We start from the raw sequence: 16,228 nt of genomic DNA, 5'->3' as shown, positions 1-16,228 counted from the left end.
ATGATTTATTTTAAGGTCTGCTATAAAAGCAAGACATTGCTTAATTGTCTCTCTGTAAAATATGTAAAGTATCACACTATTGGGGCTCATTAGCTAAAGCAGAGCTGCTGTTTAGTAATCCATAAGGTGATACCTGTTAATGAACGCGGCAAATGATTCTCCTAACTACCTAAGGAGTAATAATAGATATGTCAGCTCGAACAAACAAGTACCCGGTCCCCGGGGGGTGTGGAGACACTGGATCATAATTAGATAGAGGGGCAGAGCAGACACATATTTTTGCCGATCTGGCTCTCTGTGCGCTCTTCCACCCGTCGTCCCTTCTGCCTGTGCCGAGCTGGACCGCCAATCCTGTCTGCAGCCTGGTTCAGGGGAAGGGTGTTGCCCTGCTCACAGCAGAAGTCGCCACCAGATATTACTGAGTTCCATGCTCCAAAATGTGGGGCGGTCGGGATCCTTAGTTAGAGGGCTTTCTGGAGAGCGGTGTTTTCAGTGGCTCTCTCAATCCTCTGAGAGATGGAAGCTGAAGCTCATTATTATTATCCATTCAATGGCTCTGAAGTCTGTGATAAAACAGGGAGTAGTTGTGGGGGTGGTGGGGAGTGTGTGGGGACACTGGTGTGTAAAAGCCGTTTGGTCCTTGGAAAATAACATGGCGGTTCCTCAAAAATTAAACATGGAATTACCATATGGTCCAGCAATTCCACTTCTGGGTATATACCCCCAAAGGACTGAGAGCAGCAAAAACAGCCCAAATGTCCATCCCTGGATAAATGGATAAACCAAATGTGGTATGTCCATCCACTAGAATATTATCCAGCCTTGGAAAGAAATGAAATTCTGGTACCTGCTACCTTATGCATGGACCTCGAAGACATCATGCTAAGTGAAATAAGCCAGACACAAAACAACAAATACTGTACAATTCCACTCATATTAGATAACGTAGAAGTGTCAAATGCACAGAGACAGAAAGTAGAGTGGAGGTTACTGGGGACTGGGGGGAGGAGGGAGTTAGTGTTTAATGGGTGCAGAGTTTCAGTGTAGGGTGACAAGGAAGTTCTGGAGATGGATGGTGGTGATGGTCACACAACTCTGTGAATGTACTGAGTGCTACTGAACTGTACAGTTGAAATGGACAAATACACAACTTTGTTGTGCCGATTTTGCCACAAGAGAACGGAAAGCCACTCGGTCCTAATTTAGGTCAAACTGGTACCCTGTGGTCAGATGTGGCTAGAAGCAGAGCCCACACTGTGCCCTGAGCCTAGGGCTGGGAGGAAGTGGAGTGTGGGGAGCTCAAAGCCGTGCACAAGCATTGGGATACCTCGCGGGCAGTGAGCTAGGCCAGACCCGGAAAGCTGGGGCCGAGGGCAACCAGCGGGGGTTCCTGGTTCAATGCTGCGGCCTCCTACCATTGCAGACATGCTGCCTCTGTTCTTTGCTTTAGTTTTGACACTGTCACTGGACCCCTTGGCCACGCTGCGAGACCCCAGACGAGTGACATTCCCTCTCTCCATTTATTTCCCCCTTGTGTTGGGGGAGGGGGCTTGTGGGAGGATCTCAGAGGCCCCTGAACCCTGACATTCTACGAAGCCAGGGACACCCGTGGAGGCCTTGGAGAACTGAGAGGCACCTACACCACGGACCAGGCTTATGCAGAGCTCTGGAGGTCCTTGAGGTTGAGGGTGAAAGGGAGGCATCTGGGGATCCTGCCCAGGCTGGGGAGCTGGGCCAAGACATAACCATCTCTCAGCTGCTTATTTTGCAGTTTCCACATGAAAGTGGTTAAGAGCCAGGACTCAGGAGACAGATTGTGTTCACATCCTGATTCTTCCACTGACTGTTGATTTTGACCTATTAAATCTCCAGAGTATCAGATGCCTTATCTAAAGTGATGGGACTCGTCTCATCGGGTGCTTGTGAGAATGAAATGAGAACATGAGTAAAATGCTTAGCACGTGCCTGAAGCATAGCAAGTGCTTGTTAATAGCACCATTGTAATTAACAGAAGGTATTTCTAATGGTGGAAGCAAGTGCCCTTGCGTTCCTGTGGATCTTGGACTATAATCGGGGTCAGCCCCTGCAAACTCTCATGCTGATCTTAACAATTCATGAGCTCGGAGGGCACAAAGTAAGAATCTATGAATTCATACTTGCGATATAAAAATCGATCAATCAATCAATGAATAAACACACTCAATGGAGAGAAACTTTTCCTTACAGTAGCTTTCAAAGAATAGATGTAGAAAGAATGCTGGAACTGAAAATTAATATTTGGCATCAACTATAGTTATGCTTGTTTCGGACAAGGATTGTGAATGGATACAAAAGTATTGGTTGAAATTATGACGAGAAACAGGGTATTTACGTAATGTCGACGTGTTTCTGCGTAAGATACTCACTAGTCACAGACGGGAAAGTGGTAACTCGAAAGGAGAGAAAGCTGGCAGATACCACAGATACCAGAAGGGACAGACCAACATCGTGTCCCTCCCGATGTGAGGCTCTGGCGCTCGTGACACCCTCGCCATCGTATTTCTGCAGAACACGTGTCACCTGAATCTGACTGTGAAAATGTTAGACGCACTCAAATTGAAGGGCATGCCACAAAGTAACTGCTTTTACTCTGCAACATGGCCAAGACCATGAAAGATTAAAAACTAAAGATGGTTCCAGATTCAAGGAGACTGAAGAGACATGACAAGGAAATGGAACGTGTCATTCTGGATTGGATTCTGGACCGGGGAAAGGACAGTAGTGCGACAGCAGCTGACTTGTGAGAAAGGTCTGCGGAGTAGATAATGCTCTTCTATCTGTATCAGTGTTCTGAGCTTGATAGTTGCGCTGTGGCTAGGTAGGCAAATGCCCTCCCCCTTTTTTTAAAAAAGGAAATAAACACAAAAATATTTAGAGATGAGAGGACATTATGCCTCCACCTGACTCTCAGAAGTTTCAGAACAATAATGGGGTTTTTACGCACATAAGCTTGTATATAGGAGAGAGGAAATGAGAGAGAGAGTGAGAAGAAGTTGGGAAAAGGGTAACATTTGGGAAAGCTGGGTGAAGAGCATATGGAAATTCTTTGCACTGCTTTCACAAATTTTGTAAGTCTGAAATTACTCCCAAACAAGAATTTTAAAAATGTTAAAATGTGGGGCGCCTGGGTGGCTCAGTGGGTTAAGCGTACGATTCTTGGTTTTGGCTCAGGTCGTGATCTCAGGGTCGAGAGATGAAGCCCCGCGTGGGGTATGGAGCCTGCTTGAGATTCTCTCTTCCTCTGATCCTCCCCCCAACCCTCTCCTTGGCTTGTGCAAGCGCATGCTCTCTCTCTAAAATTAAAAAAAAAAAAAAGTTAAAATATATGAGCATTGTTTGACAACACAGTTTCTCTTATCATTTATCTCGTTTAATTAATTTATCCTGCACATCCACCCTGGGAGGTAGGAACTATTATTTCCCCCATTTTACAGATGAGAAAACAGAGGCTCAGCAAGATTTAGTAACTTGCCCAAGTCACAGGGCTCATAAATGGCCACGTTGAGATTTGATCATACAGAGTTTCACTCTTGCACCTCCGTGTTTAAACACAAGTATTTAGTGACTGTCTATTAGGTGTTGAGGACTGTATACATAATGCTTTATTGGATTCTCACCGCCACTCTGCAGAAGGCACCATCATCCTGGTTCTACGGATGGGAACACGGCTCAAGGTGGGGCTCACGGACTACGACTAAGAGAACAGGGTATCAGCTCAGGTCCTCTGGAGGCCCAAGGGTGTCTCTCAGTCTGCCGCTCGCTTGCAGTCTGGGTCCAGGCTGGGAGCCCTCCGCAGAGTACTGGGATCCTGGCCCACCCCAGACCCCTCCTCCTTGAGAAACACCTATCTATCAGTCACAACCACAGGCTCCGTATTGCAAATCTGGGGAGCCAAGTGCTAGTTCTGCGGCCGTGTGTTCTGGCATGGATAAGAATCCGCACTGGTCATTGTGGCTGGGAAATCCGGAGGCTCCTGGGGGGAAATCCTACAGAGCATGCCCACATCTGCCGGGGCCCTGGGCCCACCCTCAGTGGCCGTGGGCTGGGGCGGGTCCCCTCTTCCACAGGAGCCTTTGCTCTGCGGTGCTGGGACTTGGACCTGGGGCCTTGTCAAGAGTCTGCAGGATTTACCGAGAGCCTTTAGGCCTGCCTCCCTCTGTGATCGCTTTGCTCACAATTTTGGCAAGGCAGCTTGATCATGAGTTAGGTATAAAAATATTCAGGGGAAGACAGTGACTCACAATTGGGGAATTTGAGGGGACACACACGATATCGTGTGGTTTCAGCACAAAAGCCGAGGTCCCAATGTGGTGTGAAAGAACCGGGTCCACGGAGGGAGCCCCCGGGGGGGGATCGTGAATTCCTGCAAGCAAGCCGGAGGTGCCGCTCCGCTCCGGTAATTTCTTAGATGAAAAATACATCTGACGTCCCTAGATGCGGGTCTCGGAATGTACAAATTCATCAGTTTCCGGAACAGAATCCTAGGCTCTTAGCTCTGGCTGGAGGCCCGCAGATCATGGAGTTCAGTGCTCACACCTTGGCCAAGGAAACTGAGGCAGAGAGGGCCCCACCAATCCTGACCCCCAGCCCCAGGCTTCTTCTCACCAAGTCCTTTCTGCCTGGCCTCCCCTCCGAAGCCTTGCCCAGAGCTGGCTGGCCTGCACTCCCCAAGCTGTTTTGCGTTAGAATTCCCCTAGGCCGGTGGTTCTTCAATTTTTGTAACCCACAATGAGAAATATATTTTACATTGTGACCCAGTACTCGCGCGTGCACGCACGCACACACACACACGCACACACACTGGGTCAGCAGTAGTCAGGGGCCCAGCAGGAAAAAGAATTCTTCCAAATGGTCCAGATAAAGGGCCGTTAATGAGGGGCTACTTGGAGAGGCGAGGGCTGGGTTCCGAAAGCAAACATGGGCCGTTGAGGCACGCGGAGGCCAGCAACAGTGGAAGCCGTCACCACCCCCAGGACCGAAGGGTCAGGAGGAGGAATAGCGTTACCAGCGCTCAGCCAGAGCCGAGAAGGAGGATCCTGGCAGGAGCTGTGGTCCTGGGAATTGTAGGCTTTATTGGAGGCCTTGCACACAGCAGGGTTTGCGCCCGAGCCAGGAGAGAGAGGGAAGGAAACACCCAACCTCTCGCTGCTCCAGCCTTATGATCTCAGACAGGGCTGCCCACGGGCCCAACCCAATAAGCAAAAAGGCCAAGGAGATACACTGGAAGGGGTCGGCCTGCCGGTGCCCAGAGCAAAGCAAGGAAGGGTGTAAAAGGGACAGGAAGCAGCTCGTGCCCACACAGACCCCATTAGCCCGCGTGGCACCTTTGGGAGTACGAGGGAGAAGGTGCGCTCGGGGGGTAGACACGGCCCGTCGGCACCCAGCCCGGCACACAGGAGGGCAGCCTCGTGCACACTGGAGAAGGGTGCCCTTTCCTCCCGGGGGCGCATCTTGTGTCAGAATGTGGGGCTGGGCTGGGGCGTGAAGGCCACCTGCCAACGGCTGCCCGAGGCCATGCACACACAGGTGCACAAGGGAAATAAAGTGTCCGAAAATAATACTTACCTTGCTGTTTGCACTGCCCCGATCTAACTTCGTCCCGCCATCCTGCACCGTGCCATTCCTTTCCAGAAGGTGGGTCATGGAGCTCCCGGAGCCCAGTAACCAGGTGTGGCCTTGTTTTCAGGGCACAGGGTGGACTTCGGTTCGGCACTGCTTAGCCCGAGGGCCAGACTTTGCAGCGGGAAGCCCAGGCTGCCTGCAGGGGTGGGCAAAGTGTGCGGCCTGTGTGGCTTTTTTGTGGCTTTGGTCTTAGAAGGATTCGAGCTCCATCTTGCCTTCCTCATGTATGACATTGGCGAGGTGAGCCAACCTTTGTAACCTTTAATGTCCTCTTCTGTACAGTGGGCGTGATGATTGCCCGACTCTTAGGTTTAGGCGAGCATCGGATGAAAGGAGATCAGGTCAGTAACACCTACGGTACATGCACATGCTCGAAAGATATCAGGGCAGTTATTATTATTGTGATTATGGCTCCTAGGGACTCTTAGTCTTTGCAAGGAGTCCCCCCACCGGGAACGGCAGGGGGAGGCGTGTTTCTCAGGCAGACGCTGATAACTCGGGGGTTGCCTGGTCTGGATAGAGAGTTGGCTACCAGCTTCTGCTTTTCTAAACTGTGAGCGAAATCTCCCAGGATCAGCCTCTAGGCGCCATGGGGCCCTGGGAAGACGGGTGAGGCCCCATATAGTAGGCACTGGACCCATACGTACCACGTCCTTCTGTTTACCCAGCATCTGGACTAGAAAGTCCCAACACCTGACACTTTTTTCTGCCCTTTGCTTTTATGAGGGAGAGACACACACAGATAAAGCAGCTGAGAGCAGGGATTCATGCAAGAGAGCAATTTCCTGGGCAGATCTTAGAGTGAGTACAAACTCAACCTTCTGTCACCAGTGACACCCTTAAGAGAGGACAGTGTGCCACATTTTCCTTACACTTTGCTTGGCCCAGTTTGGCTTTTCAGATCTCACCTTAGGACTCCTCTTCCAGGAAGCCTTCCAGTACCTCTCCAGCTGGGCCAGTCCATCCCGGCCCCTGTGCTCTCTGGCTAGCCACGCTAACCTCCCTCAGAGATGGCCCTCCCACAACTTTATGGAAACTCCCCTTACGCTCATGGAATCCCTGGATGAGACTGTGGCCTACTTGTGGGCAGAGCCTGTCTGATTCATCTCTGTGACCCCAGTCCCAAGCAGGGAGCTTCGCCCAAGGCGAGCGTTCGCTTCACGCTTAGTGGAATGAATGGAGTGAAAAACAGTCAAGTAAAGAGCTTTTGAACTTCATGTCATTTCCCCCATTTGCTGTGTGCTGACTGCATTTGGAGGAGGCTACTTCGTTAAATTAAAACCAAATGGAAACCCAGATCACATCCCTCCCATCCAAATGTGGTGTTTTGTGTAAGTAGAACATCAGTCAAAATAACTTTGGAGATGAAAAAAAATCAGGGCGCTTCTTTTCATGCTTAGCATCTTAGCTTAGGGTTTGTGGATTCTTCCTCTTATGTGACTCCCAGGCCACTGGGATTCCCTCCCTGGCTTACTCCCCTCCCAAATAAAAATAGCTTTGTTCTGATCATCAAAGCCATATATACTTATCAGAAGAAAATCAGACAATACAGAGGAAAAAAAAAAAAGAGAAGAAAGTAAAAATTATCTATAAGCCTGCTCCTGAGAGAGAACCCCTACCCTCAGCTTTGAGTATGTTCTTCCAGCCTTTTCTTAGCGTTTGTAAACACATATACACATTTGAAAATAAATGTCATCCTCACTTACACAGTTACAATTTGTGACATGCTTTTGTCAATTAACATCACACTGTGACAGGTTTCTGTGTCAATAAATACAATTCTGAGTCGTGGCATCATTGTGAAAGGCTCCTTTATGTTCTATTCATTACATGGCTTCACCACTCAGTCCCTCATGACTGGACACGTAGCTTGTCTTCCCTCCCTTTGCTACTGGAAGCAACACTGGCTTTGGACACAACCAAGGTCACATACCCCAAAATCTGGGTGGAGAATGGTATTTTGGGTCCTACGGGAGGCTTGGCAATAGGATGGACTCTTTGCTCCTCTGCTAGATACACTAATTAGTGTGTAGACAGCCTCAGAGAAAGAGTGTTTTCTCTTCTGCCAGGATGATAGGCAACTTTACCAGAAGGAAGAAGCCCTTTGGAGGGAGGCTTGGTGTTTTTTTGAGTCGCCGAGGGAAATAGCCACGGTCCTCTCTGGCTCAGCGAGTTCAGGGAGGAGAGGATTTTCCCAGTGGCCATCACGTCTTAGGGGCTGACGCCTCCCCTTCACCAGTACACAGATGTGTGTTTTACTCTCTGGCATGACAACCTACTAGGGAAATACAGACAGAAAGCCCCAGAGAGCTCAATAAGATGACATAAACATGCCTATGTCTAGAAGGTGAGAATTAAGACCAATACCCCCAAATCTTCTATCAGTGTCCCTTCTTTTCGTGACAGAGTGTTTTATTCCAACAGCCTGTGATCAAATGCAGAAACATGCACCGTGATACGAGGGCACTGAAATTGGTGAGCTACAGGGAAAATCCTGGTGATAGAACTTGATTGTGTTGACAAATTAACCTAATGAGAATAGTTTCCCACTCCGAATTCATTAAGCAAAAATGTGCAAAGTAGGTATTTGCAGCCTGTTAACCCTTAATTGGCTCAACACTGAAAACGCTTAATTGTGACATGTGTCACCAAAATCCCTGATGTAGCTAACCGCCGTTAGACTTACAAAATTATACATTTTAAATGATGATCTTTAATTAAAAATTATTTGGGATTATCTTCCGCCCATGCTTGAAACTGAGCAGCTCTGGGACACTCGAGGAAATGGTGGCAGGGAAATCATTTGGGGAGCGATGGTTTTTGCTCACAATCAAATTTCTACATATAGGAAATGTGACAAGAAAGCATGGGAAGTCTTGAAACAAGCTTCAAATATTTCAAGGTGGTATGATGGCAAGTGCTGGACCAAAAGAGAGGAGAAGCCCTGCTCCAGCATTGCTGTGTGATCTTGGATAGATCACTTGTCCTCTCTGGTACCCACATTCGTCATCAGTACAATGTGAAGGACTCGATTCGGTTCGATCTGGAAAAGTCTGATGCACACAGGGCAGAGATGCAAGTAAGTATTTTAACCTACACACTGGCTCAAACAAAAACCAGGGCACAACTGATAAGCTTCCCACTCAAAGGTTCAATGAGCAAATGGGCCAAGATTCTAACACGTGCCATGGGAACAACAAGAAAGTTGGGGGCTCCTGACACATCCGCCTTCAGAACACTTGCTGACACAGACATCTAATTGCCTTCCTCCTTCCTGGGTGGTCCCAGTAGGTGGAGAGAAAACTTTTCATCGTAAGCAACAGACCCTACATTGCAAAGAAAATACTTTTCCTGAGCTTTAAAAAAAAAAAAACAACAATTACATTCTGGAGTTGCACTAACCTTCTTTATACCTTCTATGTCCTGCGCCATCCATTTCAGTGTGCAAATACAAATGATAGTAGCCTCTTTTGGCTCCCTGGTGACCCTTCATCATGTACACAATTTTAATGATCTATATTCTAAGGTGGTTGAACAGTGGTCTCCCCCAAGAGACCTGGAAGTCTCTGAGGCGTGTGTTCACAAAACACAGCTGGTGGCAGGCCTTGAAACCTCAGTGGGGTGAACGTGGAGCAGGTGGGGGAAGGGAGGAGGCTGACACGATGACCATGTCCACACAGACTTGGGCTGCCACTTCAGCAACATGGCGGCCTCTGGCATGAATCACAATAAAAGGCGGATGTTGGGAAGAGGGTGAGTATGATGGACTGGAATGGGGCTAAAATGCCAGAAATCTTAATCCGAGGGAACTTGGGCACTCCTTTGCTGTTGTTATAATTATAGAACAGGAGCAAAGACTGCCAGGTTCTCTGGGTGAGGCTCATCCTAATTGTAGTGTGGCCAGATGGTAGGTCAACTGAACTTCACCCAACGGGTACTGAATGTCTCCTATGTTCAAGGCTGCCTCATATGTCTCCTATGGGCCCATGCTGGAAGGCACTGGAGCCTCCATCCTCTTCTTCCTCCTTTCATCCCTCCCGCCCAAGCCAACAGGCTCAGTGTAAACAGACCAGAGCTGCTCACTAGCCAGCTCAGGAGTCGTGGCTGACCCATTCTCCCTGGGGCTCTAGGTTCGTGGACCTCTACTGTCTGGGCTTGGCTTTATCCCAGATTGCTGTTCTTGTCAATGACTCCATGGCTCTTGGGCTCACTATGCTTGGACCAGACTGTTTTTCTAAACCTCCTTCTAGCTGGGGCAAACACTGTGGCTAGGGATGAGAGGCACCTGCCTCCGCACCAACCACAAGGTTTCCCGAGGCTGGGTCCCCCTCCCTTCCCAGAGAAAGGATGAGATGGAACACCATGAGGTCTCATCAGTAGGGGGGACAAAAAGCATGGCCCCTGACCTCATGGGCTTCCAGGCTGGTGGGGGAGGCCTCATGATGCCCATGAGCCACAGGGTGGTGTGGGTCCCATAAGGAGTCATACTGAAGAAAGTCAAAGGGAAGTCTTTTGCAAAAATCAGTGTATCCTTCACCCTCACCATGACCCCCCCCCCCGATAAAACTCTATATAACCAAGTAAAACAGATAAAAGTTAAAGGCAGAGCTTCTCTGGTTGAAGTGAGGGATAGAAGTCTCCAGAGAACACTGAAAAAATTATCATCCACACAATACATACATGCGACTTAAAAAAATCAAGACATGAAAAGTTTGAACTAAAATCTATTGACCCTCTATGTCTAGGCCTGCCTCTTTTGCACCCTTTCCAGAGGTAACCATGGTTCTAAGTTGGTCGGTATTCTTTTACGCCCTTAATCCATGCTTGTATACGAATCCCAATTTACGTACATAACATTGCCTAGAGGGTGTTTTATACGAAAATTACTACCCATATACACCTGGCTTATTCTTTTTAACCACTGCCCACTATATGGACAGTCCCCATTTTACAGAGCAGTCCTCCTATCAATGGGCATGTCAGTGATTTTCCATTTTTTCATGCTCACAAACCAGGCTTGTGCATGTCTTTTTAGGCATAGGTAAGAGAGTAAGAGAGCTTCTTTGCTGAGGAGAATTCTCCTGAGACCTTGGAAATCATCATGCTAGGGACTTGGGTGAGTGGAGTGGCAGGTGTGGGATAGGGAAGGAGAGGATGGGACAGCTTCTCGGAGGCTCTGGGCTTCCACCAGGCTCTGAAAGGTGAACCTAGGCTTAAGATCAAGGGGGAAAAGGGAAGTGGGGGGATCTGGAGTGGGGGAGAGGCAGATGGTGTGGCCAAGGGGGCTGACCCAGAGGGCACAGGACGTTGGTGTCTGGCGCTGGGGGGGTCCGTGGGGCATGCATGGGAGGGCGTGCTTTCTGGGGAATGGGGGTGGGGCAAGAACCACTCACAGAAGTGCTCTCAAAGGCCATGCTCGACCCAAGGCTGGCTTTTTATTAGGCACCTCGGTTTACTTCTGCCTTAAAATACCTGGGAGGGGGTGATCCTGGGTCTATGCTCCCCCTCTTCTCCCTGCCCCCCCAGTAACGCAGGCTTCCCCCTTCTCCTGCCAACGTGCAGCCACTCAGCGGTCATTCCTGTGCGGCCGAAGGGAGCAGCCAGCAACCAGCCTCACTGGCCTCCCCAGGGGTTGGAGGGCAGGGGGCCAGGCCCATCCAGGTGCTGACAGGCCCCTTAGGAGGTATGGGGGAGGACGGTGCAGACCGCACCCTCTGGGTGATTAGATTAGTCTCTGCTCTCAGCACACCCCACGGGTCACTCTGTCCTGTCCCATCATCCAGCCCTGAATTCCCATGAGGATCTCACGAAGGTCACTTGAGCTTCACGCACTCGAAGCTCATGAGCTTCATGGCTCCTTGGGACTCTCCCAGGTCAGGCGCCCTTTGTGAGGTCACCAAGTCCACAACGGTGTTTGGACTGCCTTGTCTACCTGTGAATTTCTCTCCCCTTTTCCTGGCCAGTGATACTGAAGATAAGTATTCTTCTGGAATCGGGGAGGGAGGAGCTGTGTGCTTTTGTCTGTAATAGGTACCAGCAAGTTCACTGGTCCATCACTACCTAGTACTTAAGACAATGGCTTTGCCAAAAGCAGTGACATAAAAGGGACTTAGTAACTCTATCCAATTAGCACGTAGCTCTGAATGCAAAGCCCTCCAGTGTCCTCTGTGCTCTTCTTATCACGCTGGCTGATTCTTCCTGGCATTAAGGAGGGGTGAGTTGATACCAAACGTTCAGCTGACGATGGAAGGGACTAGCCTGCAGTGAAAATGATGGAAACTAGCTTTGGTGCCTCTGGGATGGAAGGATCTCAGAGTGAGGACAGGTTCAGGGGCATCTGGGGTCCAAGGAGGCTAGGACATTCACTGTCTGATGAAAAATGCCTCCTTGGAAGTGGGCTGTGGCTCAGGGCTGAGACCTACGAGCTCTTAAAATGTGCTTATGGGGAAAGGGGCTAATGGAAGGGTGTTAGGGTTTCTTCCCATTTCAAGAATGGAAATAAGGCAGAACACTGAAGTCCACTCAGAGCATGGTGGGGAGTTCCTGGCAGAGAACTGAGCTATCCCCATGGCCTCAGAAGTCTAGGGGATTTCGTTCTCGGGAAGAAGTCTGCCTCCTTAGCATATTCATTAGGGTTTGTCTATGTCCCTGGATTACAGAAATGTAGACGGAAGTGAGTGTACCTACCCAGGCCTTGTCACTTGCCTGTGCATCCGTGACTGCAGGACTCTGTCTTGGGAATGCAGAAGGGTCAGTGAGTGTGATGTCACATGCTCATGGCAAAAAGGAACAGGTGGACAAGAAGCCTTGCCCAGCAAGTCATAGAATCTATGGTGGGAGGCAACTGCAAATGACGCTGCGTTGTTTTGTTTTATTCTTACTGGCTCAGCGTTCATTTCAACCTTCACTGGGAGACACAACCCATTTTTTTTTTTTTCTCTTGAGAGAAAACTGTCCCTTTCTATTCTCAAACCATTAGGTTTGAGTGGACTGACATCACTCCCTGATCCAGGGTGAGCACATGAATCAAGTCTGGCCAATCAGAGCATTCCACTCCCCACTGGCCGTGGTGAATGGTTTGGGGATGGGGCAGGTGACCTGAGCCCATCTGATGAGGCTGAATCCAGAGATTTTTTTTCTTGGTAATATTGGGAATGCGGCACATTTCCACGACCAGCATTTAAGCCTGGAACTATTAGCAGTCATGTGGGGAAGCCTGTCTGAAATAATGCCATCAGAGAGGAAAAAAGAGTTTAGAGATGGAAGGAGACAGATTTCTTATAATACTGTTTGAGTATCTGGATTTAGCCATGCCTGAAGGCCACTCAAACTATCAGTTATATAAGCCTACACATACCTCATTCCCTCTTTTATGGCTTGTGTTTATGGGCCTGATCCAAAGAATACCAGCTAACTGAAGGTCTTACAGGCAGACTCATCCAACTGCCTCTACTTGAACGCTCCTCTGGATGTAGATCTCATTCTTTTTGGAGTCAGGAAGACCTAGATTTAAAGCAACACTCTTTCAGAAGCATGGGTTTGTTTGCATCTCTTCTGGAAGAAATCTGTAAATGCTTCCAGCTCATGACTGTCCTTTCTGTTAATTCTTTCTGCCACATTCAAATTTGATTGTATTGTAAAATGCTCTGATCAGGACTTGGCAATGCTTGAAATGTAGCAATGTCCTGAGATTGGTTAGCTGGCCATCTTGGAAAGACAAGTAGAGGTGGGAGCTCAACCCTACCCAAACCCCAAAGTGGAGCTATGAGCTCTTGGATTGGGTGCTTGAGGCTATGGCACACCAAACCACCTGCCTGTTTCCTTTGCCATCTTTTTTTTTTTTTTTAATCTTGTCCAATAATGAGATTTTATTCTTCAGAGCTAGGACTTGGTTACATCCCAGCCTGCCTTTTCCTTACCTACTTATTGGTACATCACATATGAAGACCCAAGCTCTGCAGGTGCCTGGGGCTTGCTGTTGATGTGTTTGGTGGAGTCAGACAGCATGAACCTATCTGAGCTCTTCCTTATGAGGAGCTAGTCTGTGAAAGGAGCCAGAGGGTGCAAGGATGCAGATGCGCCCACAGAGCGCAGCAGGATGAGCCAGTCAGGTCTGGTCCCCACCAGCCTCCGTGCCTGCAGCCTGAGTTATGGGATTCCCCAGCAAAGACCATGGAATGTTCTGGCTCCCACTGCACAACAGAACTGGGAAGTTCATGGGGTAGACCTGGCTTCCTCCAGGGTTTAAACGTCACCAGGACCTGTCTTTCTCTCCTTTGTCTCTCTCTGCTTCCCCCAGTGCTGTCTTCGTTCTCAATTCTCAACGTAAGCCCTGGATTTACACCTTCCTGGTGGCCAGCAGTCCCAGACAAAGACAGTGCCCTCCTTCTCCCTCGTCTGCCCTAATCTTTGGAACAACCTCTGATTGGCAGATTTGGGTCACATGCCCTTCCCAATCAGGTGCTAGGGATTGAACATGGAGGACTCTGACTGGCCAGCCATCCTAGAGGAAGTAGACATGGCCCCTTGACTGACCGCCCTATCAAAATCAAGTTTGGAGTTGGTGACATTAATGTACCACAGGAAGGGACGCGGAGCATAACCAAGAACGAGAGCTTCACAGCCAGCTCGGTAGTAGGCTCCTCGTCACACGTCGGCTCCATCGGCCTGGTGTTGGCTGCTCACAACTGGTGGATGAGAAAACTGCAATTGATTAGCAGGGTCTGCTGTGGGTGCAGGATACCGATGCAGTGGACACATGCTTTGCTTTTTTGCTGCATCTGAGCTTCTAGAGACTAGATACTTCACACCACTTAGTGTGGAGAAAGTTTCTGTTTGCACATCAGAGTTGTCGATCCCGAAATCCCATGGCTCGTCATTAACTTGCTCCCAGCCTCTTTCTCCTATCCCATTTCTCTGCTTCACAGGAGTGTTTCCTTCCCATTAAGGGCCTCTGCTTGGGCTGGGGGAGGAAGTCCGAGACACTCTAGCCTGGGACCCTCCTCTTCCCATAGTGCAGTTCAGAGATCCTCAAATACTCCCCCTCTTGGGAGGAGGGGCTGTTCTGGGGCCAGGTGCTTCCTTTCGCCTTCCATCCTGGAAGAGAAGAAGAGACGTGAGAAGAGACCAGAAGAGAAGAGGGAAAAGAGCTCTGAAGCAACGTGGACCTTTTACTCTGAGCTGATTCTTCTCCCCCCATCTGCGGCATCCTGGCTGGTGAAGGGCAAAGGGCGGTGACCTGGACAACTGGGTTTGAGAGCCCTCTCTGGCCCGATGGAGTGGGGGCACCTTGGCAGTTTCCCCTTTCCTGAAACAGGGGGTCAGTACTTTCCAGGCTCCTCCAGCCCAGACATTCTCGGTTCGCTGGTAATTCGAGAATTAAGAATGAAATCCAATAGTAGCACCTGTTTACTTCTCGTGACGGCTTCTCACCCAGGGCAGGGAAGGGGGTTCCTTCCAGTCACACACACACGCACACATGCAATCCCATAGATTGTTTGTTTGTTTGTTTTTACAAAGACAACTTTCAAGAACAAGGAGGACTTGGGCCCATGTGGTCTAGATACCCTTGAAGTCCATTTGCTTCCCCCTCACAGGGTGATGGGTTAACTGACCCCCAGTTCCTTTTCGGTGACCATGAAACATGAGTTCTAGTATCAACTCTGCCTTTTTTTTTTTTTTTTTTTTGCTGTGTGACCTTGGGCAAATCACTTTGCTTCTCTGTACATTATATTCTTCCTCTGTAAAGCAAGAATGAGCATGTCCAGCCCTTACTGTGCTGCTGAGATGTTCAAATATGATAAGGGGTTTAAACATCATAAAGAGCCATACAGGAGACAGGGATGAGCTGTTATTAAAGTCTCACTCAAAACTGGCCTAAGAATGGGCCAGAAATTCCTTCAGGCCTGTTTGTACTGTGCCTTGCACGTAGCGGACGCGCAGCAAATATTTGTTGAATGATTGGAATCCCAAGGGCTGTTTGAGCTGTAATACAACTAGACATTGCACTTGGGCTGTGCTATTTTATGTCCCGGCCGCAGTCTCTGATGGGATAGCTGCAAGGGCGGATTGTGGGCCAGGGCCCTGCTGTCTGGTACCTGGGTGGTGCCCAGGCCCCTTCCCCGCCTGGGCTAGGCATCTGTCTGCCAAGGTGAAAAGGTAGATTTCAACCAGCAGGCAAGGAGGGGGTGGGGCTAGTGTTTTTCTGCTCATGCTGTAGCTGTTTTTCCTCTTTCCTATTGGGAATAAATTACTGTGGCTTTATAGCCCTTACAGGAGTTTCTGAAAACTCCGACTGGATGAATCCCAAAAACAGAATTCTTTTCTGAGTTTCCAACTCCCCCAGATCCTCATTTAGAAGGAAAATGGGTTCAGTCAGCTTGCCTCTGACAGACACCTGATCATCCTCCAGATGGGGTCACCTCTCCTTGATCTTGGAAGTCTTTTCTTCCCCCAGCGGGCTCTAAGAACATGGCCGAGCTGCTCAGACACACAGCCACCCCCTGAACGTGAGGAGGCTGCTTTGGAAACCATGTCCCCTCCTTGACCAAGTGCTCAACCCAATCAG

This window comes from Leptonychotes weddellii, chromosome 6 (genome assembly GCF_054177405.1).
Source record: "Leptonychotes weddellii isolate Sample4059 chromosome 6, ASM5417740v2, whole genome shotgun sequence".
Lineage (NCBI taxonomy): Eukaryota > Metazoa > Chordata > Mammalia > Carnivora > Phocidae > Leptonychotes > Leptonychotes weddellii.
The sequence above is the reverse complement of the archived record's forward strand: the minus strand, read 5'-3'. Positions refer to the sequence as shown.